The sequence below is a fragment of the Mustela nivalis genome (assembly GCF_964662115.1).
Source record: "Mustela nivalis genome assembly, chromosome: 13".
NCBI lineage: Eukaryota > Metazoa > Chordata > Mammalia > Carnivora > Mustelidae > Mustela > Mustela nivalis.
Window position 1 is genome coordinate 45,343,223 of NC_139032.1, and position 26,789 is coordinate 45,370,011.

At 42.6% G+C, this 26,789-nt stretch overlaps 2 long non-coding RNA genes across 4 annotated transcripts in view; one reads left to right on the forward strand and one right to left on the reverse strand.

Annotated features, from left to right (window-relative positions):
* The window catches only part of LOC309846457, a 54,890-nt gene extending 53,446 nt beyond the window's left edge, over positions 1 to 1,444 (forward strand). For both annotated transcript variants that reach the window (XR_014301949.1, XR_014301950.1), the window contains one exon: positions 40 to 1,444. This is a non-coding gene — a long non-coding RNA (uncharacterized lncRNA). The remainder of the gene's footprint in view (positions 1 to 39) is intronic.
* Positions 1 to 26,789, reverse strand: part of LOC309846456 — a 644,888-nt gene that overhangs the window by 612,912 nt on the left and 5,187 nt on the right. The window lies entirely within an intron of this gene.

A 26,789-nucleotide genomic window follows, 5' to 3' on the forward strand; every position in this document is an offset into this window, starting at 1 on the left:
CAACAGCTTTCCTAATTCAACATTTTTTTTTAATTTTAGATAAGCACAGTCTGCATTCTCAGCTAATCCCTTTGCCTTCAGGACTAGGAGAAGAGAGAGAAAAGAAAACAGGAAAAGGAGACAAGATGGGGTATATTTATACAAGTTCTCTCATCCCCTACTTCCTTCACTCACTTTAGTATTGATGCCACAATTATGAATTTTTCTAATCGAATGGACCTTGATAATACCTCCTGGGAAATATCTTAAGGATGTCACATTCAAGACTGAATGGCCAATGTATTAATGTTTCAGAATTTAGGAATATTTGGGGAAGTTGCAACAAATTTTTTTCAGTGAAAGTATACATACTTTTGCTTTGTGACATCTTCCTCAATGAAAACCTACATAAAATTTTATATTTCAAAGCCCTAAAGATGAAATACATTTTGAAAAATCCCCTGTGAGGTAGTATCGGTAAATTCATGGTTATTTTCACCCCATAAAGAAGTAAACATCATCACATTCCTCATGAAAAACTCCAGCAAGAGCCATTGGCATGGTTTGAATATAAACATTTAGCAACTAAATGACTTTATCAAGCTACAATCCCTGTGCTCAGCAATTTAAAGGAAATCAGCAGCTTAACCAAGGTTTTTGTTGTTGTTTTTTGTTTTTTTGTTTTTTTGCTGAGCAATTGAGGGTTAAAAATAAAACACTATTACATCAAACTGCAGACACACAAAAATCTGAATAAGTTTGCTATCTTCTCAGGGCATTTCTGTACCTAATGAGCACAGCTGAGCCCAAAGGTGTCAAGATGTTTCTCACCATTAGGCAATGGGGTGAAGGATTATCTATTAATTCCTGGGTGGTCATCGTGAGTTCTTTGGGGTAAAATAGGGGAAGATAAAAAGAGGATGTAAATATTTTTTAATCAATGAAAGAGGGAACCGATTCATTCCTCTGACCTTTTTGATTGCAGGGGAGATACATTATCTGCATTAATTAGCATGTTGAAAAATTCCCTCTGGATTGCCAAGTCCCTTCCTATGAGTCGTGGGAAGTATGTTTGTAACATGATGTGCAGCCGTCTGTCATACAGAGCTGATTTTTTGGACTTCATCTTGGAGTACGCATGAAATGTGAAACAGCTTAGCGAGTTGTGTCACATTAGTCTTTCTAATTGCTGAAAAAGGTTAACATTTGTCTAACAACATTAATGCACAGGGCTTGGGTTTTGAAATGCCAGTTTGCTTAAGATACTGGGTGTTGGGGCGCCTGGGTGGCTCAGTGGGTTAAGCCGCTGCCTTCGGCTCAGGTCATGATCTCGGGGTCCTGGGATCGAGTCCCGCATCGGGCTCTCTGCTCAGTGGGGAGCCTGCTTCCCTCCCTCTCTCTCTGCCTGCTTCTCCATCTACTTGTGATTTCTCTCTGTCAAATAAATAAATAAAATCTTAAAAAAAAAAAAGATACTGGGTGTTGTTAAAAAGAAATACTTCGGGAGGTAATATAAATCATTATCATCTCTAGCATAGTTCAGACTTGTTGAACACTAAAGAATGATTTCATTCAATCCTTGAAAGGAATATGACTGGTATTATCACCGTTTAACAGACAACAAAAATTGAAGATTGAAGAGACTAAGTAATTTGCCCCTAAACCACAAAGAAGGTACAGTTGGGCTTTGAACCTAGGTCAGTCTCACTCCCAGAGTCAATATTCTTTACCACACTTCAGGACTCCCTCAGCTCTTGTCCTTCTCACTGGGTGGTATTATGAGGGCTACTTAGCTTTTCTCTGGCTCAATTTCCTTATCTGCTAAAGGGAACAAGAATAATTGTGTGTTATTGGGATTGTGAGGATTGAATTATATACTGGACGTAAAACATTCAGGAAAATGCCTTATTACACATACCATGCTATTATTATTCTTTTAAATTATCACATTCAAGGGTTGGGAAGAATCTAATTATCACCTGCTTTTCTCATTTGGTGAGGAGGAGGAATAACTGAGTAAATGTTATTTATTGCCGACAGAGCTCACATTCATGGTCCTAGAATGCTAGAACTTGGAAGAAACCACTGTAAGCCTTCTTTGTAGTAACTGGTGAGGAAACTGAGGCCCAAAGAGCCACGTCACCCTTGGGGTAGTGGACTGGGAGAACCACGCCCTTGGTGGAACCATTTTCAAAGCTACCAATGAGCCTTTCCACGTGAGTACAGTGGAACTGCTTGTATTTTATTGTTTGAATGTGCCATCGACAGTTAGCTATCAATCAAATATATGCCATGTCTAGCATTTTTTTCCCAACTTATAAATGGGAAAAATGAATTTTTTACTTTCTGAATACCTAAAAATCCATAGCCTGTGAAAACTTAAACTTTTCTCTGAAGTATATTAAAAGATGTGTAGTACAGTGCTTGCTTCGGCAGCACATAGACTAAAATTGGAATGATACAGAGAAGATTAGCATGGTCCCTGTGCAAGGATGACACACAGATTTGTGAAGCATTCTGCATTTAAAAAACAAATCAATAAAAAATAAAAGAAGCATAATACAGAATACTTTTAGAAATCATTTTGAGAGAGCAAATCCAGAGAAATCACAATTTTGTTTTGATACATATTATTTAAAGCTGTGGGTTTTATAAAGGTATTCATTTTTACCTTGCAAGTCCTATAAATAACTATGAGAAACATGAATTCTTGGGGTGCCTGGGTGGCTCAATCGGTTAAGTGTCCAACTCTTGGCTTTGGCTCAGGTCATGATCTCGGGGTCATGAAATTGAGCCCCATGTCAGGCTCCACGCTTGGCGAGGAGTCTGCTTGACATTCCCTTTCCCCTCTCCCTCTGCCCTTTCCCCAACTTGTGGGTATGTGCTCTGACTCTAAAAAAAAAAAAAGTAAATTTTAAAATAAACAAGAATTCTTGGTTAAAATGGGCAACAAACACACATCCTCATTACACTTGATTTCTAAACATGGTCACAACATGCACAAAATGAAAAAGGCCTAAGATTTGAATCTATTATGTTCTCAGCACTCTAAGACTTTCTCATTTAATTGTCACCAAGCCTGTGATTTGCCCATGATATTTCAAAAAAATCATGCCCATTTTGAAATGAGACAATGGAGGCTCAGAGATGTGTAGTGATTAATTTACTGAACATTATAAACCTAAAAAATCTCAGCAAAGCTGAGATTTAACCCAACTCTTCAGGATTCCTGAAGCTCAAGGTTTTTCCATTATTCTAGTTTGCTTTGAGCAAAATGCATTTGAGGTTTATCTTTCCCATGCATGTTATTTCTTGTCCCACTTTACGTTGTACCGATCGTGTCAGTTACGGCCCAGGCAGGGGAAGAGGGACTGTGTATTTTGGAAATCATGACTTTAGTTGAGGGATTAGAGTTTGCAAGACTGTGGGGAGTTGCATCAGGAAGGCTGGGGGTGGGGGTGTGTGGTGGGGGGTGGTCAGAGAAAATCCCTAAGCACTTTCTCCGAAGCACAGTGACACACGGTAAGTCAGAGCTTGTGGGAGAATCTAAAGCACTTTGTGCATCTGGCTGCTGGTGTGGGATCGCAGAGAAGAACCTCATGGAAGGGTCTGCCAGCCCCACGTCCACAGCCAGGTATATGGTATTCATCTTACCTACAACTTGGGGTGTGTATTATGGGTGAAGGCATGAACTCAAGGACTGACAGACAGGAACCCTCCTGATCTCTGGTGGGTTGACCATGTCCCCCTCATCCCAAGCCTTACCCCCTTTCTCTTCAGCACTTCAGATGGTATTTGTGCGGTAGCTTGTGTGGGATGAAGGACGGGACAGTGCTGAGCACAGTGCCTGGCACAAAAATAGATGGTCCGTGATTACTCTGCTTCTGGGTTGTAAACAATGGAATATCCCTCAGCTCGATGAAGCAGAGGATGAATTGATTGGAGGCATCAGGTAGCTCCGAGAATTTCTGGGAGGGCTGGATCTGCTGGAGGGCAGGTGGACAGAAGTGACTTCAAGCTACCCATGAGCTTGTATCAGAGGCAGCCCTGTCTAGGCACAGAGAGCAAAACAGGCAAAGGTGACGTTGGGCCCTGGATTTCAGAGTTGCCTCCCCTGTTGTTCCCAGAAACAGAGGCCTCTGTTACGGGCTGCTGTGGGAAATGGGTTTATGCACCTGTATTCTCACCCTGCTCTCTTCTAAATCAAATCTTGCCTGGGCGTGTCTGACGAGCAGAGTCTAGATTAGGCACCCTGACCTTCCCGCAAGGAGGCTGGGAGAACAAAGGAGAGAAAGGGGTAATTTGTCTAAGATTAACACTCTCTGCAGGTACCATGAGCTCCCTCCCTGCGAACCTGCTGGAAACTGGCTGCAGCCCAGTGGCTTAAGGCAGTCAGTTCTGGCCAAACATGAGGCTCAGACCCTAGCACTTGGATCAGACCCGAGTAAGGGCTGGTCCTTCTGCAGACTTGAATGCTGCTTGGTTGCTGGGGTTCAAGCAATCGTTTACCATATCATACAATTACAACTGCCAGCTTTGGTCCCCAGCTTCCAAATTATACCCGAGGAAGGCCTGATGATCCCCAAAGCCACAAAAGGTGAAGGGAGGGCTGGGGCCAGTTTTCTACCATGCCATGCCATATTACTACAGTGCCCTGACGCCTAATTACCCAACGAGAGGGGCCCAGTGCTTCTCTAATCGTGTAGCTCATAAGCCCCATGGCCCAAGATTAAGGTCACTCTCTGGGATTCTGCTGTCTGGCCTTGTGAGATCTCTGCATAAATGGCTTAGAACCGCTAAAAAACAAACTGAGGTGTATTAAACACATTTAAGAGTTTATTTGAGCAGAAATCGATTTGAATTGGGCAGTGCCAAACGGGAAGTGGTTAGGAGCACTCCGCCCACAAGAGCCCGGGAAGACTTAATAGAGAAAAGTGTAGAAGTTATGTGATTGGCTCTAGTGGAAAGCCTGCTTGGCTGTTTGTGATTGGCTGTCTTTCATATTTTGATTTCATGACCTTGAGGCATTTGTAAAGATAAAGGTTGAGATTTTGGTTTGCTTATATGGGCCCAGGCTGTTAGAGGCACTCCCCTCACTTGGCCTTCTTGTTTAAGGAGTTTAACAGGGGGTGGTGGGGACCAGTGTACCTGAGACTGCTTCTGTTTTTGTGAGATCTATTCGCTTATTCATTCAGTGAGTCCTTGTGTGTGTGTTGCACCAGTGCCAATGTCCGGTTTGCACATTTGGGAGGGCGGGACTCTTCATGTGGAAAATCACCCAAATGTGGGAAAGGTGTTCAAAGATGTTGGGGGCCGCAAAGATTGACAGGTATCTATTACCCTAATAAATGCCAATTCCTATTCATTTCCCTTCCCTCTTCCTTACTGGCATATTCCTGTGGACTCCATTACCTGAAGAGAGTAGATTTTGATACCAGGCATGCCTGGGCAGGCTTGGGTCCCAGTTCTGCCACCGCTAAAACCAACGTGGCCTTGGGCGGTTACCCTGATCTCTGGAGTCTCGGTTCTCCGCATCAGGAAGGCTTCTCTGGAAGGGTGGTTGTTAAGATTCAATGAGAGTATGCAAAATCTGACCAGTGTATCAGCACACGATAAACATAGGAGGAATGTCAGGGATTCTTAAAAGAAGACTTCAAGGAAAGTTCTTTCTGCTCTTGACTCTTTAGGGCTCGACCTGATGCTAGTTTATTCTGTTCTTCTGCTTAACTCTCACCCAAAAACTAAGGTCCAGGGGCAATTCTGGGAAATCTACTCTTCACCAAAGGGAGGGCAGGGAGGAGAGAGAGAGGACTGGAAAAATGTGGAAGTTCACGCTTGTTTATTGTAGGTAGACAATAAGCTTACTCGGTTTGAAAGTCCAAAAGTGCAAGTTAGTGTGGCAGCGGGCCAAAGTGGGCCTGAGGGTCCCAGTCCACCATTGAACGCCAGCATTGCTTTTTACTACCTGTGGGGCTGGAGCACAGGAACTTGAGACCCACTCATTTATTCCTTCAACCAGTTACTCAGTCAGCAAATGCTTATAGATCATCTGTGTGCAAACTGGACTGATGTGAACAATGCAGAAAATTCTGTAAGGGAGCCCGACATGGGTGCAAATACTCTTGATTCACCGTGAATGATGTGACAATAGGGGTGCTTATGAGCTAGAGCAATGGCACATAACAGTGGTATGTTCCTTCCAGGTGCAGGGAAGAGTCGGCAACATTACAGCTGGGTTTTAAAAGCTGAGTAGGAATTTTAAGGCAGGCGGTGGGGAAGGGACATTCCAATTCCCTTTACAACAGATTAATCCTGACCTTACAGAAATCAGAGGGCCTCGAGGTAATCAATAGTCAGATATTTTTTTAATGGCTAAAGCCTTTAATAATGGAAAGTTCCTTACCATCACCAGGAGTGGCAGCGGCAATGACCAGAGCAGCACCAGAGCTGTTAAGTGTCAGTTCACAGGATCTGGTCTGGGAAGAACGGGTGCTCTCTCCGTAGAATGAAGGTTCACTCTGGAAGAGGATATTGATGGGGTCATGTGCCCTGGTCCCTGGACCTGTCACATGCCTGTTGTAAATACCATGATCCCAATCAACTTTTGAGCTGGGTCTCTAGAAAGGGCTAGAATTCTAAAATAGGACAAGAGTATAAGGGAAGGTAACTGCTGCATTACAATTAAGTCAGAAGGGAAGGAGGAACGGAAAAGGGCTATGTGAATTAGCATTTATGAGATGTGGGAGTATAGTTATAGATGCAATGTGTCCTATATAGTAAACCAATACAGTTTTATTTCCTCCCTAAGTCGTGTTCCCATATAGCCTTTTGCCTCCATGGCTAAACCTTAAGACTCATTACTTTAAGAGAAGGGAGAACAAATCCTTCCGAGGAAAAAGAGCCACTGAGTCTCAAAGTCTATACCAAGCCTTGAAAATAAAACTTTTTCTCAATAAAAAAGTTTCTGCCATAAAGATAGAGAACAGAACTGTGGTTGTTCAAGAGGAGGGCATTGGGAGGGTGGCCAAAATGGGTGAAGGGGTCAAGAGGTACCAACTTCCAATTATAAAATAAATAAGTCATGGGAGTGTAATATACAGCATGGTGACTATAGTCAATAGTATCACATAGTAGGGGCACCTGGGTGGCTCAATGGGTTAAGCCTCTGTCTTCAGCTCAGGTCACGATCTTGGGGTCCTGGGATTGAGCCCCGAGTCGGGCTCTCTGCTCAGTGGGGAGCCTGCTTTCCCCTCCCCTTCTGCCTGCCTCTCTGCCTACTTGTGATCACTCTCTCTCTCTGTGTCAAATAAATAAATAAAATCTAAAAAAAAAAAAATAGTATTATATTGTGTATACTTGAAACTTGCCAAAGAATGAAAGCTAAAAGATTTCAGAAGAAAAAAGTTTCTTTTCTGTAACTTTCTATGGTGATGGTTGGTAACTAGATTTACCGTGGTGATCATTTCTCAGTGTATACAAATACTGAGTCACGTTATAGAGCTGTAACCAATATAAGTTATAGGCCAATTATACATCAGTTTAAAAAATGGAATGGAATGCATAGAATTTCAGATACCTAATAATCTATGTTTGTAGAGAAGTATAATTTAGTTTACTTATGATATGCTTATCTGCACAGAAAAAAATTAGAGGTGTTTACTGAACAAATTGAAATATTTGTTCTTGCAAAATAAATAGTAAATACAAATAGGGGAGTTTCTAAATTTCTTCAACTCCCATTCGACAGATCAAGGGTCAAGCCTCCTGAGACTTGACTCTGCTGAGGGAGTTTCTTTGTTCGTTTGGGCTGTTATCACAAAACACTATATAGACCGAGTGGTTTCAGCAAAAAAACACATTCATTTCTCATAGTACTCAAGGTGGGAAGTCTGAGATCAGGATGCCTTCATGGTTGGCTTCTATGTGAGGGCCTTCCTTCTGGTTCACAGCCCTTTCCTTCTTGCTCCCTCCTCACATGTGGGAGAGAGAGGGGGCTCTGGTGCCTTCACCTCTGTATAAGGCACTAGTGGCATTAGACCTCATTGGAACCTAATTACCTACCAAAGGTCCCAGCGAGGACCATCCCTTTGGAGATTAGGGTTCAACACATGACTCTAGGGCTTCACCATCACACGGAGGCATTATTCAGGGTGAGAGGGAGAGGAAACAAACAGTATCTCTTGCTCAGGTGGGCTGCAGTGGGAGGGAGGCAGAGAGAGAGAGCCAGGTGGAGGCGTATTATGATTCTCTTTTCCCTTTTTGAAACTGCACTCTGATATGAGACCTCAGAAATATCCAGCTAGATATGAGAAAACTATGGGAGTTAGAGGTGGCCAGTGATGTGGGTCAGAATATGCTACCCCAAACGATGGTGCCTTGGCATGTCGAACATTTTAAGCTGAAGCAATTTGAGAAATGGCAGAAGCAGGAGGGACTCTCAGACCTCCTGCATCTCTGCCCAAGCAGGACATTAAACCCTCATGTGAGAGGTGCCCTCCCTATGCCAGAAGGAAAGGAATATGCTTGTCTCTGCTGATGAGGGGTGATGAAAAGAATCTGGGTGAACAGACCTTGCTAAGCGCCACCCCCGCCCCCCAGCTTACTACACTTACCTCATACCCTTTAGTCCTGTTACACCTTCCCAGGGCTTTTCTTCTCTTCAGCAAACCTCCCATAAACATGTGCAGGTTTCACGGTTCCTTTGGGTCTTTGTTTCCTTATGAAGGCTCCAGAGTTACATAAAATTTATATTAAATAAATTTCTTTGGCTAATCTGTCTTTTGTCAACCAAGTTACACAGCCCCAGAGGAAGAACCCAGCAGAGTAGAAGGAAAAGGAATTTTTCCTCCTCTGCAGTGGCTTCCAACACGGTGCTAGAGGAAAGCGGTGAGCCTGAGGAACCCTCAGCTGTGACCTCTTTCAGTATGATGCAGAAGGTGGCACGGAGTCGTGGAAGGTGATAGAGGAGTGTGAAGTTGTACTCTGTGAGGTGCCCTGATACCTTATGTGGCGTTCAGCGAACCCAGACATTCCCGTGGGTCTTAGTGAGTAAATGAGTGTGCTCTGAGAGAGCCCCAGAGCTGTCCAGAGTCAAAGAAGCCCCAAGGCCACGACTTTGTTTCTGAAGGAGGATGACTGAGACTATGGGCAACATGTCATCTCAATGTCTACTGGGTCATACCTCAGAGATCACTGGCCTGGAGGGGAAGCAGACCAGACATGTGATGTCAGATACCTGCAAGGATCTAGGACCTCAGTCCTTGAAGTGTATTCAAAGACCCAGCATACTGTCACCTGGGATCTAGTCAGATGGGCAGAGTCTTAGGTTGTCACCCCAGACCCTGTGAAGGAGAATCTGTACCGTAACAAGGGACACAGATTATTCATGTCACATTTAAGTTCCAGAAGCCTTCTCTAGAAGACATCATGTGAGTCCAAGGGCTCTGCCTCTCCTTTACAACCCACCATGAGATGTATCTCACAGTCACCCTCTATAGCCATGTGCTGAAGAGCAAAAGAATAGGGAGAAAATGTGAAAGACTCAGCATTATCCAAAATAGACTTTGTTATCTGAAGACGCTCTCTGAGTTCTTGAATTGGATCAGGTTTCCTGGATTGGACCAAAACTGGCCTCCTAAGATTAAATCAGCAGTAGATGAAATAACGAAACTACACTTTCTTTGCCTTTCTTTGATCAGCACCTTTTGAGGGTCATTTTTTTTTTTTTTAAGTCATGACTCTTTCTCACCTAGACCAGACAAATAAGGCACACATTGTGTGGTTTCTCATTTGCTGTTTCATATTGCTCGCTTCCTTTTATAGTCTTTGGTGCATTTAAACTTCTTGACTCCCCTCTACATGAGTGAACCCATGGGTCTGTGACATGAAATATTTTTGTAAATTTGCATAGCAGGAGAGCCAGCTCAAGGCCGGTTTTGTTTTGTTTTTCTTGCCCTGGGATTCGGTCAAGCCTGGATGTATCTGGACAACTAGTAGAGAAGACTAGCAGGACTCTGTTTACTTGAGGAACAAAAAATCCTCGTAGTAGGGAATTCTTCGTAAGAGAAAAGAGTAGAAATAGAGGGCAAAAGGAGTACTGAGTTTCATAGTATATACAGCAAGTCTTGAATTAGGCTTTTTTGATTAAACAGTTTCTGAACTTTTAAAATATTTTATTCAATAAAGTGCCAGACCTCCAATAAAGTTTTGCATTAAGACTTGTTTGAAAAGCTAGGTCCGTGTATATCCTACTTATCCCCCTCCAAGCACACACACTCCTGTTTTGCAACACATTCGGTGACAACTTTACTCATTATTTTAGATCATTCTATGTCTTTCATTTGTAGCCATATGCATGAATTATTTGATGTTAAAAGAAATGGCCACACATGCATACACACAAAGTGCCAGGCCTGTGGGTCTCAATTATACTTAGAGGGGCACAACCCGGGATCTGACAGGCAGGGAATGAAAAGCCCAGCCCTTCTGGCTGAGCTGGTTCAAGGAGAGTAACGCAGGATCAGAGGTGAGGGGTATCACTCAGTCTGCCTCCTATCACTGCAAAGATGTGAGAGCCCACCAGGCATACCTTTCTTCAACTTCCCAGTATTTTTTCTACAACACTTCAGTTTATTAACCATCCTCAGCAACGTTTCTCTTATCTCAAGGCGTGTGACGTTGCACCTGAAATTACCTGCCCTGTTGACCCCGTCCCTTCCCCCCCTCTTTAGGGACTTGGTTCTTGCTGGGGAGGAATAACCTTTCCTTTACCCCTCTTAGGTCTGGCGTCTGGAGATATGCAAAATAAACTAATGAAAGACAAATTAAGGAGTAAGGCACAGTACTTTGTTAATATTTATTTGCACAAGAGTTCATGGGAAAGAAGTGAAATTCAAGAAAGCTGTGGGACTCTGTTGGAAGGTCTCTGACCTCACACATCTTCCATCTGAATCTTGTTTCACAGTAAATTCCTGGTTACTTACACTGTCTGAGTGGGTTTGTTTCTTGCAATCCAGTGATCCATGGGCAGTATATAACTCAATTCTTAATATGTCCCAAATTAAACTTGTGATTGTCACTATGCCAGCTCCTCAACAAAGCCCAATCTTGATCAGCAGTATGGGCATACACCCTTATTTTTAAAAGCAAAACCTTATATTTGCATTTTTTCCTCTTTGGCTTAATGCACATCTAATTGATGGCCAGATACTTTGGAATCTACTTCAAAATGTCTTTTCCTTCAGATGTTCCTTTTTATCTTTCCTTTTATCCTTCCTTTTGGATCCCTGACACCTCTCACCTGCAATGTTTCAACCACCTTTTGTCAGGTCCTCCTGTTGTCAGTCTGTCCCTACATTGGCTCAGCCTCCATGATGTCACAACACTCCTCCTAAGACCCATTTGTCATCTGGACACCCGCCCCTAAACATATCCATTGTCTCCTTCCAAGAACAAAGTAGAAACTCCTTAAACAAGAGACCCTACATGACCTGCTCCCAAATTCTTCTCCATTGTTCTCTCCCACAACTTCAACTCCAGGGATCTCCAGCCACATTAAACACCTAGCATTTCTGACTTTGTGTTTTCCCAATACACATTTCTTTTTGTCATAAATAATGATGAATTAAACTTATTTTTTAAAAAGTCATTTTATACAACCCTATTTTTTTTAAGGGTAACTACCTAGTGATGGAATTATTGTGCCAAAGTCTATTTTAAGATATTTTTTATTTTAATGGTTAAATTCTTTTAGTAAAGAGATTGTTAACAATTTGCAATCCCATTGATGTATGAAAATGCCATACTTCACAGGTTGTATACTAATTTAATAGAATGATAGTATTTTTGTTCATTTAGCCCTTTTTTTCTTTTTCTTTTCTTATGTGAGTATAGTTGGCACACAATGTTACATTAATTTCAGGTGTATGACTTAGTGATTTGGTAAGTTTCTACATCATGCTACATTCAGTACAAGTACGGCCACCATCTGAACCATTATGTCCCTATTACAGTATGATGCTTTTTATTCCCATGATGTACTCATTCCATAACTGGAGGCCTGTATCTCCCTACTTCACCTTTTCAAAATGAAATATGGACATTGAAATTGTTGTATGTTTTATTGGCATTCTCCAGATGTTTATATTCTATATCCATTGTTCTATGAAGATGTTAGCGTGTTTCCTAATGAATCGTCTGAATTCTGAATTCATCATGGACGGATGCAAATACCCTGCCTGTCTTACTTGTAGCAAATTTTCTTCTCGGTGTTTTGGGTCTGCATTTCGCTGTGATCATTCTATTCTTTGACTTCCAGAAGCTTCACACTTTCTTTTCAGTTCTACCTTCCAAGTTTCCCTCTTTGCATTTTCTTTAACAGCTTTTAGGTTTGGAATGTCTTTACTCACAAAAGGATCGCAAAGATGCTTGTCTCTCTGCTAGCTGGTAGGGCCCATGTTCATTGGTGATTCTTCCTTGTTATGGTCTTTTGGGGGGTATTTCTTGTGTATTTTTGTTTCCAAGTGAATTTTATCATCATACCGTCAAATATTTTAAAAATCCCATTGAGATGTGGATTGCATTTAGACCTATAAATTAATTTGACAGATTTACAATATTCACTTTTTCCCATCCAGGAACATCATATCTTTCTCTATTTTAATATCCCATAGCCACGTTTTGCAATTTTTTTCATATAGATGATGCACATAAACTTATGCCTATGATTTTGTATCCCTACAATTGTTAAAATAGTGAATAGGACCATTTTGTTGTTTTTCTATTTAAAGTAGACTCTCACTGATATGCAATAAATATTTCAATTTATATTTTTGTCTCAAATCTATACCTTGGTAACTTTTCAATAGATGTTTTGTAGTTTTAAGATTACATGATATTATTTATATATGGTTATTATGTTGTCTCTTCACTTTCAATAACTAGAATCTCTTTTCTTTTTCAAATATTAATATAGTGTTCAGCACTTTAAAAACACTATTATATATTAGTGGGATGGAGGGGATTGTTACTTAATTTCTACTAATGGGAATGCCTCCAGTGCTTGCTTTGCTGTTAAGGAAATGGCTAGCTATTGATTTAAATTAAATATTCTTCCTCACATTAAGGAAGCATCCTTCTATTTCTGGTTAGCTAAAGGATCTTTTTTTTTTTTTTTTAAAGGAATCAGAATGGAATTCAATTGCTCTCTTGTCATTATCCTTTGAAATAATCATACATTTATTCCAATAGTGAATGTCACACACACATATTGCTCTCCTAATATTAAGTCATATTCACATTTGTGGGAAATACTTTATTTGGTTGTGGTCTATCATTCCTTTAATTAACTGCTGAATTATATTCACTAGTGTTTAGGATTTTTCATAACTATCTTAATAAGTGAAATTAACCTGGAGACTTTATTGTTGTTGGTGTTTTTTGTGTCATTTTGATAGCATGTTTATCTGGCTTTGTAAAACAAAGGGAAGCATTCTGTCATTTTCTATGATGTCATTTCTCTGGCATAGTTTGTGGGTTTTAGATTCATTCAAGGCAGTTTCCTCTCTCTTGCTTATCCATGTCACACGATTCCTTCTCCATTCCCACACCTCTGTTTTCACTTGCTTCTCACTCTTGTCGCCATTTTGAACTATGGGAAGTTCAAGAGGGAGATGCAGGTTGATTCTACCTGCATGCTACTGAGACAGCAATGGTGTGTCCCCGCTAGAGTCCAGCTGGGGATGCCTTAAAGGAGTCTCAGCAGGAGGCATCCAAAAGTCATTCACCAAGAGCACCATCCAAATCAGGAAACAATGAGACTGTGCCACAGGTGGACTCAGAGAAGCCCAAAGACTGGGAGCAGCCACTGTGCCAGCCAGAGGAGGCATGGTCTGCTTCCGAGGAAATGGCTCGTTGCAGATATCCAAAGGGGGAACTCCAAGGGAAACACCAGCGTTGTGGGATGAAAGGGTCAAGCACTATGCAAGCACACACAAGAGGTCTTGCTGTCACCAACAGAATGTCCCAAGCAAGTAAGATCAGTGAAGTCCCAACATTCCTTCTCCCTTCCTCAAGACCTGAATCTTAAGCAGAATGCAAAGTCACCTACACCTCTCTTTGCCTGAAATAGACCAGTGTTGGAGGAATGGGACAATTTAAATTAAATGAAGGTTGGGCTTTTGATATTTTACTGAGTGGGGTTTTAATTATTTAACAGTTGCTGGGAGAACTTTTTATCACCAGAAAGTTCCTAGAAAGCTATGGAACCTATCCAAACTTGTGTCAAGGGAAATGATTTCACAGAGCAGAGTGTGAGAGGGTAGTTATGTGAAAGATTAGTGCTGGCTTCTGCTTGTTCCCACTGAGTTCAGCTCAGTTGGCACACAGGCCTAAAGAGGGCGTTGAAAGTGATTCCTGGCTTTTTCTTATATGATTACTTCTAGAATGTTCTACTATATTGTGCTTTGGACGTTGATGGCAACTGCTTAATCTACATTTTGGACATTGTAATTTGCTTCTTATTGATAGAGTCTCTACTTGAAAATACAATGGAAGGATAGGGAAGAGCTTGAAGAGAACAATGAAATAGGCTCATTTGAGATTTTAGCAGAAGAAATCTAGATGCCAGTGCATTTGGGACAAAGTAAAAATACAGTCAAACATCACAACTCACAGTTTTGTGGGAAAATAACCCCCACCCCGAGTCCAAAGCATTTCTAAATACATTTGAAGAACCATAATGGAATATGGTATTTTTAAACTTAGATCTGGTTATTTTTAATGTTCTATTTATTTGTGTTCTTATCATTTAGGTCAGAGACTAAAAATAATAGGAGGTCCTTGGTATAGTCATGTAGCATTTGATGTATTTCCTTTCTTTGAAGTTATATTAAGGCCAAGTTTATGTTAAGAAACAACTTACAAATTCATTAGGTAGAACAGCTTGGAACTAAATTATCTCTTCTTATTACCAAGAATGTTTAAGATCATTTGGTAGGATTTTGACATTTCCAGATTTATCCTTTCTTTTTGTTTTTTTTTTGGGGGGGGGGTTGGATAAATTCATCATGATAGGAAAAAATAGAGTTAGTTTAGGACAATTCTCACATCTGCCAATGATGAATTTAGCACTCATGATTTTTCAAAGCCCACGTTCCCTAGATATAGACTCTGGGGTACAAACAGTTTATTTAGGGGAAGATGCCAGGAAGTGATGAAGCGAGATGGGGAAGGAAAGGAAGCCAGAAATTACCACTGTGGGCTGTCTTGCTGAAAGCCTCTGAGAAACTGAAGAAAGTGTGCTTCAAGCTGGAGCTCATCCGCAGTCTCTTCTTGGTGGTTGGTAGAGAGTTGCTGGCTGCCAGTGGGCGTTAAGTATGCAGCAGCTGCCACAGGCCTACGTGTGACAGGTCTCTATGACCACAGTCCTCAGGCAGTAAGGGACTGCTGGCCACCTCCCACAGGCCTATAGGTGATAGGTCTCTACCCAAAGCTCTCAGGCAGTAAGGGACTGTTACCTCTAGAAGACCTGTGAGTTCTGAGGAGATCTGGACAGGACAGCTACAGAGTCTGCAACACTGTGGAGCTGGATCTGAGAGGCAGAAGATGGTAGTGGTAAGATTGCAGAGTCTGGAACCAAACTGGGTTCAATCAGCTATGCCTCTCCTCACCTATGACCTTGAGGAAATTATTTAACCTTTTTGTACCTCTGTTTCCTCATCTGCAGAAAAATAGACATAGTAATACTACCTAACCTATTGTTCTTGTGAGGATTAAGTGGGTCAGTATAGGTAACAAGCTAAAAATAGCACTGATACATTGTAGGTTGACTATCTAGCTCTATTTGTCATTTGGGGGTTCCAAAGTAAATTGCCAACCTGTTCCCAACAGTGCACTCAAGCTAAACTAATACCATTTCCCTCTGTTTTATTCACTGTCACTTAATGATATGAGGCAAATTCTGATAGTTTTAATATATTTGTGAAGAACTCAGAACTTTTAAAAATAGAATTATCCCATGACCCAGCAGTTGCACTACTAGGCATTTATCCAAAGGATACAAAAATAGTGATCTGAAGGGACACCTGCACCCCAATGTTTATAGCACCAACGTCCACAATAGCCAAACTATGGAAAGAGCCAAGTTGTCCATTGACAGATGAATGGATAAATATATATATATATAATATATATGTTATATATATATATACACACACACACAATAGAATGTTACTCAGCCATCAAATAGAATGGAATCTTGCCATTTGCAATGATATGGATGGAACTAGAGGACATTATGCTAAGCAAAATAAGTCAGCCAGAGAAAGACAAATAAATACCACATTTCACTCTTTGTGGAATTTAAGAAACAAAACAGATGAACATAGGGGAAGGGAAGGAGAAATAAAATAAGATAAAAACAAGGAGGTAAACTACAACAGAATCTTAACTACAGGGAACAAATGGAGGGTTGCTGAGGGGAGGTGCGGGGATGTGGCTGGGGGATGGGCATTACGGAGGCCACGTGATGGAATGAGCACTGAGTGTTCCATGCAACTGATGAATCACTAAATTCTACCCCTGAAACTAATAATGTTATGTTAACTCAACTGAACTTAAATAAAAGAAGAAAGAGAACTCAGAACTTAGCATGCTATGGATGATATTGAGTAACCTAATCTCAATTGGGGTTTAAATTTTATTTTCCGTTCAGGGTGCCTGGGTGGTTCAGTCAGTTAAGCATCTGCCTTTGGCTTAGGGACTGAGTCCCACATTGGGTTCCCTGCTCAGCGGTGAGTCTCTTCTCCCTCAAATAAATAAATCATCTTAAAAGCTTATTTTCCACTCATATACATATACAAATATTCATCATTCAGGGGAACATTTAAACCCTTCGCCTAAACATATTTTGATAAAGTTCAGTTGATTTGCCTTTTCTCCTAGAGATCACTGAATATAAGTATTGGGTAAGACCACATCTCTGGAGAGGACCCTGTAGTCTGAAGCCACTTCCTGCCCCCACCTTGCCCCTTATCTTCCATCCGTGGTACTTTTCAGACAAGAGGTCCCACGTCCTGCTGGTAATTTACATTATGGAAAGCACATCTGTTATTTATGGAATTTGAATTTAATATGATAGGAGCAAAGCACTTTTCAAAATAGCCAAGAGGGAAGAAAGCGGTTTTGAAGCCTCTATGGACAGAAAACTCAAATTAAAAGCAGAGATATTAGAAATGACCCTCTTGTCCCAAGAATGCCAGGAGTAGGGTTTTATGCTCTTTAAATACATCTGCTTCCATTCACACACATTTGCATATATGTCCACCCCAAGCAGCTAGAGGAAAGTGAGAGATTCTCTTAGCAGCTGGAGAAAAGAACCGAGTGATCCAGGCCCTTTCTATTATTTCATGAGCAACCATCTAGACTCAAAGACTAGGCTAGGAATTCTGAAGTGGAAAATTTGGTGTTTCACTCAGGAATTTTAAAAGCCATCTCCCTATGGGGTGCCTGGGTGGCTCAGTGGGTTAAGGCTTCTGCCTTCAGCTCAGGTCATGATCTCAGGGCCCTGGGATCAAGCCCCGCATCGGGCTCTCTGCTCCGCAGGCAAGGAGCCCGCTTCTCCATCTCTCTCTCCCCTGCCTCTCTGCCTACTGATCTTTCTCTATCAAATGAATAAATAAAATCTTAAAAAAAAAAAAAAATAAAAAGCCATCTCCCTAAATACCAAATAGCTTTAGGGAGTTGTATCTTTTTCCTGCTATTGTGTCCCTAAGTATCTGAGTCTCCATTATTTTCAAGGGAACCAAGTGATCTCTTAACAAATTGCACTGGCTTCCTCTGATGTGAAAGGAAGGAAGGAAGGAAGGAAGAGAGAGGAAAGAAAGAAAGAAAGAAAGAAAGAAAGAAAGAAAGAAAGAAAGAAAGAGAAAGAAAGAAAAGAAAGAGTGAGCAGCCATTTACTGCTCTTCCCTGATTTGGAGAAGTTCAATAAAATCTTTTTATGCACCCTATTTATTTTCTTAGACATTTAGACTTTTCATGCAGGCCTGGGATGCTCAATAATTCAAGTTTAGTTCAAAATGGCCAGGTTTTACTTTTCATGGATTACCCTTGGGGACTGAAGGTTTAAAAGGATGACAGCCATGAAGAATCCCAGGCCTGCCTCCAGCCACGCACACTGGACACAATCTCTACCAAAAAAGTAAGCCCTGTCTGCTCCATAGGAGGCATCCGACAGTTCCTGTAAATCATCACTTTGCACAGCTAACTTTAGAGCAATGGGGCCATCTAGATTCCAAATAGGGAAGTACTGAATGGAAAAATCCCCCCTGGGATTCATTTCTAGAGGATCCTTGAGATCTAGGTATTGAGAGGATGAAAGGGAAGCATGCATGTGTCAGAGACAGCTCAGCGGTGTCATGTCCTAGGCAAAGCACATTGAACACGAAACGTTAAGTATGTATAAGAATTTAAATTAAATATCGTATACCTTAAAAATGGCGTGTTCATGCGTGTGCTTGTATATAAAGGAATATTTTCCCGTTTTATATTAGACCACTTTATTCTTTTAGAATTTCTTACAATGCATCAGATGGTAGATGACACACGTAACATGGTGTGGTGGTCCTTGGGTTTTCTAAGTGCCTCATTGAATCAGTGATACTTCTTGCTTAGGAAACCTCTCAGATTGCAGGATATGCGGTACTCTAGCCGTGATGAGACACATGGCATCCCTTTCAGAACAAATCCAACCTGACTATCCGCCCCATCCACCCAGCCACACACATGAAGAGGCGAGTCCTTTCTCATTCTCCCCACTCTTGAAAGTCACACAGCATCAACCCTGCTGTCCTCTAGGTTGAAGCAATCATAGCTCCCCCTCACCCCCCATCACATTCACAGAAGAATGACAAGGTGACATTGTAAAGGAACACATGGGAGGGGGAATACTGTGGGCACTTTTGGAGACTGTGACCTGCCAAATGTCCCCTCCCCCCCCCAAACAAATTAATAGTGGGTTGGGGTCATTTCTTAAGGTAAGGGAAGTGGGAACATAAGCAAAGGAAGGGTCACGAACAAAAAGAAGTGACATTTTGCCCATCTGGGTGTGCCACGTCATTCCTGTTTCTTTAAGAGAAAGGGAGACATGCCGGGTAGGCTCAGGTGATGGGGGTTTTTGCCAAGGAGTGAGGAAAGGAGAAATCGCAGAAGGTAGCTAGTATGTCCTTCTTAGCCAACTGAACCAAGCCAGGAAGGGTCGTTTAGGACCATTGGATTATGATGTCATCACTTGATTCCTTCTCCAGAGCTCCGCCATTGAGCTGTTTTCTGGAGGGACTCCACCACCCACTTCTCTCACCCTTACTGGTTGTCTTGCTGTCCACGCCTCCATCTCTATGGCTTTCACCTGCATGTTGTCTTGGCCGTCTCCATCACTGCTCGAGTAAGCTGTGTCCATCAGTGGTGGGAAGCCCAGGGCTTCCAGATTGCTTTCCCAGCACAAGCTGCTGGCTCAGCCTCCCCGTGGGTGGGTAACGTTGATATGATCAGTGATCCTGGGGCGCTTGGCAGGAGATTGAAAGAGGGAGTGACTCCCTGTCTATCTCAAGAGTCACACCACAGTGGTTTCCATGAGCTCCTAACTATGGGGCTGAAATTTTAGAAGGTGGATTTGCAGAAGTCCACAGTAAATGTGACTATGAACCAATCATCTATCTATCGCAAGCATCCTTGCTTCAGAAAGGAGTTCTTTTCCCAACTGACTCCGAGGCAAGTGCTAACAGGGATCTCATGTCATTTGGCTCAAGAGAAATAACTCTCAGTGCCTGCAAAAGTTAATTTTCTAAGACTGCGACCAGGATAAATAAACGGGGAGAAAAGCAGGTGGAGTTCTGAGAGTAAAACACACCAAAAAAGTGAAATAGCTTTTTAACCAAAGCAACTGCTAAACTCTTTAGCATCTTCCTCCTCTCCGGTCTCAGTGAGAGTCTATTGTCTCCTCCGTAATTGCTGTCCTTGAACTCATTGGCTCTTAAAGCAAAGAATCAGGCCTTTGAATGCAGTACAGAGGGAACCAAACCACGCGTCTGAATGTACCACACTCAGTGTTCTTGGAGGTCAGGCTTCAAGTGGAGTCAATTACCACAGGCTCTTTGGCCCCAGAGCAAGCCAATGCATCAAACCGGAAATTTCCGTGGCATCCTTAAACTTTCCATCTCTGGTGCCAAAGCACAGCTTGCCTCACATAAAGGAGCATACGTCATCACCCCCAGAATGACCTGCGACCTCAATGGACCCACGCAGATGTGCTCTGGAACAAACACTGGACTTCCTGCGGGCAAGTCTAGGTGGCACCTTTATCTGTGGGTCAAAAACATATACATTTGGGGTGCCTGGATGCCTCAGTGGGTTAAGCCTCTGCCTTCAGCTCAGGTCGTGATCTCAGGGTCTGGGATGGAGCCATATCTGGCTCTCTACTCAGCCGGGAGCCTGCTTCCCACCCCTCTGCCTCTCTGCCTACTTGTGATCTCTCTCTCTGTCAAATAAATAAATTAAAAAAAATATATACACATTTATAGTGATCGGGAAAGAACACAAGAGGAGCCTAGAGAAAGCAGACTGCCACTTAGATCTACGATTTTTGTTAGTTTTGTATATACAGGCACAGAAAAAATGGAATTTTAAGAGGCTGTATTTACTTGATCTTTTTGTTACAATCTCTTCGACTCTAACATACCATGAGAATTTTTGGCATGGGCAGATATCCAAGACTGTGTCAAGCATAACCATTCAGTGTATACATATATATTTCTAAAAGTGTAACTTTACATAGCCATGTATTTTGTTCCGAATATCTTAGTTCTTGCTGCTGAAAAGCTCTCTATATTACTCCATCTGTAAACACTAGTACCAAGATTTGAATATTTTGTTATTTGGAAATGTGGGAAATCCTGCAGAGGAAAAAAGATAAACAAATAAGTGGCCAGAATCTTTGTTATGCATTTTTCAAAAGAAAGCGAATTATTAGCTGAGGGTAAAACTTGGGGTTCCCCCACGAGGGAGTGCATCCCAGCCAATGAATCCGTGTAACCTCATCCCTGCTCTCTCCTCTTCAAAACTTGAAGAATGTTTGGCTTCTGGAGAGTGTCAGAAGCAGAAGTAACGCATAGTCTTGACAACTCGAGAACCAGCTTTTCCTGAGGGAGATTTTAATCATGTACTACACATGCGAATCCTTTTAAGGAAATCGCGAGGTGCTGGGGAATTTCCAATCCCCACCTCCGTGAACCTGCAGGGCGAGCGAGACACACATCTGGTTTTCAGTTGCACAGTATTTCGAATCAAAACAAACACGCGCTTCCACGGAGAAGGGTCGGGCGTCCTGGTCAAGGTTTCGGCTCCAGTCATCCTTTGTGAGGTGGGGGACGTCTTCCCTTGGGCCCCATCTCCTGGCACGTCCCCACGCCCAGATCACCGGCGGCACCGAGTGCTGCAGTGACGAGGCACGGCCACGAGATGGCGGGAGGGGACTGAGTTGGAGCCCGGTGGTGGCTCATCTCCCCCTGCAGGGGGAGAACACTTTGTTTCTGTGCTTTTTCTTCCTGCCCCTTTGTTTGACTTCACCATTTTCCGTCCTCCTTTCTCTCCGCCGTAGTTCTGCGGCTCGCTTTTCAGCACCTCCGTTCAAGGAAAGCCGGCCTGGCTCGGGGTCCGGCGGCGCGGGCTTGGGAGCACCCGGGGCTCCCGCAATGACCCTGGCTCTCCCGCGCCTGCCGCCGCGCAGCCCGTCGCAAGCACCCGCTCCCAGGTTCCCCGCGCCGTTCTTTTCAAGTGTCACCCAGCCCCTGGCCAGGTGTTCATGTCTCAGAACAGGCATACGGCTCTGCATAACTTGGAAGTAGTGCTATTCATGCAGGTATTACTTAAAAAAAAAAAAAAAAAAAAAAAAAAAGCTTCAGACCATATAAATCAGAATATTATAATCTTATGATGGGAATTTTAAAAAAAAAGAAGATTCTATTGAGGGGATGCGGACCTGTCCTGTCTCCATTGACCTTCACTATATGGACCCAGAAAGGGGCGTAGGAAGGGAATTGAGAAAGTAGACTTCTGTGCTAAGATTTTTAAAAAGACATTCTAAAGAGCACACGAGTTTTTTTTGTTTGTTTGTTTTTTGTTTTTTTAATAAATGACCTAATAATCTGAGAAGCCAGACCAAATGCTGACTGACCCGTCTGCCGACCTGGAGAGGGGCTGCCAGGCCTTGGGCCCCCACGGTGGAGGGCAGTGGGGATGGAGTCTCCCAGGTCTCTTTCACCCGCATTAAAAGTCTGTGTCTTCCTTGAAGCATTGGGGTAATTCCCATTAATGTCAATGGGATTTATGAGAATAAGATTTGGGGAGACTTTGGGGCCAAAAGCCTAGCGGGGTCCTCCCTCCCCCAGTGGGACGTGCAAGGGCTTCAGAGTGGCATCAAGTTAGAAAGAACCGTAGTAGGTGGGCTTCAAAAGCACTTCCACTCTCCCGGCCTGGCGAAGGATCCTGCCCTGTGGCCAGCCAGTCCCTATAACTAGTGTAGTGAGGAGAAGCTCCCTGGGTCTCCTTGGGCTGAAGTCATGAAAGTTGCTTTCCTGTTCTGCTAAGTTTTTAGCCACATCTAGTTTCTTCTTGTATACAAGCGAGATGATAACGGTACCCTCCTCGTGGGGTTACTTTGAGGGTCGAGTGCAGGAATGAAAGTCAAGGGCTTAGTGCAGTGTCTGGCCCACATGTATCTCCAGCGAAGATGATCCGTATTCATTTGGGAATGTATTGGCCATGATGGAGACATTTCATCATAAAAACACAAGAAGCTGTGAAAAGAAAATCCCTACCGTTTCCAACATGATCCTCCCTGCCCCCCAGTGCACACACGTACTTGGGGTGAATTAGGCAAGGTAGGTCAAATTCCTCATCTCGCCTCTTCTTTCCCTCTGTGGCAGCGGCGTGATTTATGGCTCTGGGGGGAGAGATGACCAAACTCAGTTGTTTCAGCTGACCTTCCCTGTGAGTTTTGAGGTTGAAGTGAAATCCAATGGGGTGTGAACTGAAACTCAAGAATATTTTCTGAAAGCCCAATGCACTGAACTCAGTGAAGGATCAAGCCAAACTAAAACCAAACCTTCCTCCCTCTTGCTCAGGGCTCCTGGAGCTCACAAAGCACATGCCACTTTGGAGCCCCTTCAGGAAGGGTCTGCGGCACCTGGCTGGGAGCAATGGGCCATTGTCTTCCCGGCAGCAGCAAATCCCCTGCTCACCCCTGGAGCTGGCCCTGTGCCAGTGCCCTTAGCAGCTTGGCAGGCTTTTGTCCTGGGGGCTCAAGGAGCTCTCCTTACGTTGGGAAAGTGAGGCTTTGCCAGAATACTGACAGAGGCCCACTCCGGCTTTCTTCCCCACAGCTAGGAAGCAGGTTCTAGCTCTTTCCCAACCACTGATACATTCTTGCTGCTGCACACTGAAAGTTGGGGCCAGGGCATGGAGAGGCAGAAGCTTCTCTCTGAAACGGGAGTCATTAGTGTCTCTCTGAAAATGCCAGCGTGGTCTCTAGGAGATTCTGGAATAATGTTCTTAGCACAGAGCTAGAGTCTAAAAAGATGGAGGGAGAAGTTACTGGTCCGTGTCAGGGGTTAGAAGCATGAATTTTGGAGCTAGACAGACCCGAACTCCAGTCCCAGCTCACATTGTTCAGAGCCGAGTGACCTTGAGGAAGTCACTGACCTTCTTTGTTCCCTTTCTCTGTCCACGCTCCATCTTACCCTGCCTGGCCCACCACGTTTTGTACTTTGTGTTCATCTGTCAGAAGACTGCAGCAAAGGGAGGGGTTTATTATCAATCTAATCATCACAATTAATTGAACAGATCGATCAAGACTTTATAGTAATTTTAGTATATGTGCTGCCGAAGCGAGCACAAGACTTTTTAGTACTTTTATTTAATCCTCAGAACACTTCTATAAGGTAGGGGTGATTCACATTTGACCAGTGAGGAAATGGAGATTTAGGGAGGTTGCCTTAGATTCAGAACGACCTTTCTAAATTAAAAGTCTGGTTAGGTTGGTCCTTGGTTTAGAATCCTACCATGGATTTATCTTCAGGGTAAAATAAAATTCTTTTTTTTTTTTTTTTAAGGATTTTATTTATTTATTTGTCAGAGAGAGAGAGCACACAAGCAGGCAGAGTGGCAGGGAGAGGCAGAGAGAGAAGCAGGTTCCCCGCTGAGCAAGGAGCCGGATGCAGGACTTGATCCCAGGACCTTGGGGTCATGACCTGAGCCAAAGGCAGTGGCTTAATCCACTGAGCCACCCAGGCGCCCCGTAAAATAAAATTCTTAACACGGACAACCCTTCACATTGTAATCTTTGTGATATGCTAGTTGACCAGCGTCATCTTTCTAATTTCTGGACTTACAGGCCACCCTGTGAGCTCTCACACCTCCCAGGCTCTGCACACTCTCTTCTCCCTACCCCTCCTTAGCCTGACAAATCCTGACTATCCTTTACAATGCTACTCAACAACTAACAACACCTACTCACAACTTACTTACAATACCTACTCACAACTAACAACTTGGTGACAGGTATTCCTTGGCTCACAGCCAGTGATCAATAAATGTTGAGTGATTAATTAAAAATGTAAAAAGGTATAGAAAGGATAGGAAGGCAGATCTGTGCCCTAAAGAACTTTCTAAGAGTTATCTGTGAGCGGCAACTCCAAGTCTTAAAGAGAGGAAGTATTCTAATCTATCAAATATGTGATCTACACAATCATCATTAGCAGTGGCAACATGCATATCCCTTGAGTGCTTGTTATGGGCCAGTCTCTCGTAAGCACTTTACATGTATTATCTTGTTAATTTCCGTAACAATCGAGCGATCGAGTGTCATGAGTGCCCTCTCCTTCCAGAAGAGGAAGCAGAGTCACGGAGAGGTTAAGAAACTTGCACAAAGACATTGAGCTCCTAGTGGGAAAGGTACCCTTGCAGTCTAACTTCATAGCTCATACTCCTCACCACCACTAGTGGACTCTGGGGAGTTCATAGGCATTGGTAGGGAGGGTCATGGGCGACTAATCCCGGAAGAGGGCTGTCTGTGTTCAGGAGCACCTGATCACTAAAAGTTCTGAAAATCATGGGATGACAAGTTGCTCATGTTGTAGTAACTCAGCATTTCCCCAGATGATCGATCCCAGCCACTTTTGGGGGGAGAACCCCTGTTTACATGGGTCGGGTCACGACAGTAACAAGGAACACAGTTGAGAAAAACCCTGTTCTTTAAGATGACACCTTTGGTATCCCCAGCCTCTTTTCTGATCTTCCTACCACATTGACTCCATTTTGGTTTTCCCAAAACAATGCTTTCATTTCACCACTTCCCTTCTCAGAAACTGTCAGTAGGTTCCCCCACCCCCAAGATCAATTCCAAATTCTTGAGTCCTATGCCAAGGAGAACTGCTTTTGCTGCCCTCATCCTGGATTTGCCTCAATGCGGGATTTCTGCAGCAGAGACCAGGATGACCACCATCTCTGAATTAGCCGTTCACATTCCTTATTTTGGAAATTTTGATAGATTCCGCAAAGTCGGCTTTTAAAGAGGCTAGAAACAATGATATTTGAAAACGTCTATCATATACTTTGTCCCAGAGTCTTCCCAGAGACTATCTGGCTCAGTAGTTCTCAATCTCTCAGGTCAGGAACTCCTTTGTGAATGGAGGGGAAGGATTTGGTCCTCATGGTGGGAGTACATATAGAGACATATTAAGTAAATGTAATTTTAGGAGGGTTCGCAGATAACCTGTGGTTCATGAGGGCTCATCATGTTGAGAAACTCTGAAAAAGTCCAGCCTTGGGAAACAGTCCCAAGACGTCACATAATTGTATGCACTCAGATAGCCAGGAAGTGGTCAAGCTAGACTTTGTTCCCAGGTTTTCTGACTCTTTAAGGCTATGTCTATTTTTAAGGTTTCTAATGAGGGAAACTTGATTAATTTTACTGCACATCACAATAGGTCTGCATGGAAGGCTTATCTCGTGGACTGGCTTATCATCAGGACTGGCTTTAGCAAAATCCATTAATTTCATACAACATGAGCACGCACCAACAGTGACTGATATTTAAAAAAAAAAGACATTAAATAATGATGACCACAGAATATGAAATACAAGAGCAGGAAGCCAAAGCTCATTAAACAAAAAATGAAAACATGATAGTTGAGATAGAATGACAACATTCATAGCTAAAAGCTATTAAAATGACAAGGGAAACAAGAACATACCCCTAGATAAGTAAGAGGACAAAATGGGCAAGATCAAGATGATCTCCAGGTTTTAGTCTTAAACCATTGAGCATTCGGACTGAGGCCAATAAAGTATCCAAGTGAAAGTTCAGTAGCAGATAAATTATAATGGAGAATTGAGAAGGGTGAAAAACACATGGAATTTCCGTCTTCAAGAGTCAAATTTAAAAATGGTTTTTTTTTCAGTAATAAGTATGGGCAATAGCTGAATACTAAATAATATAAAGATATGATGTAATAATATATTTAACACATAAAACACACAAGGAAAAAGTAACAATTCTTTTTCATCATGAAAATATCTATTTAGCATGTTAAGGATGTTAATTTCATCCCTGTGTCCCTCTTGTTCTAATTAAAACTTATGAACATCATACTGACATAGATAATCCATTCACATACACATATTCCTTTTCAGACCAAAAAAGAGTGGATGTAGACAATAAGAAAAATCTCAATTGATTGACAAGTCTACCATAACTT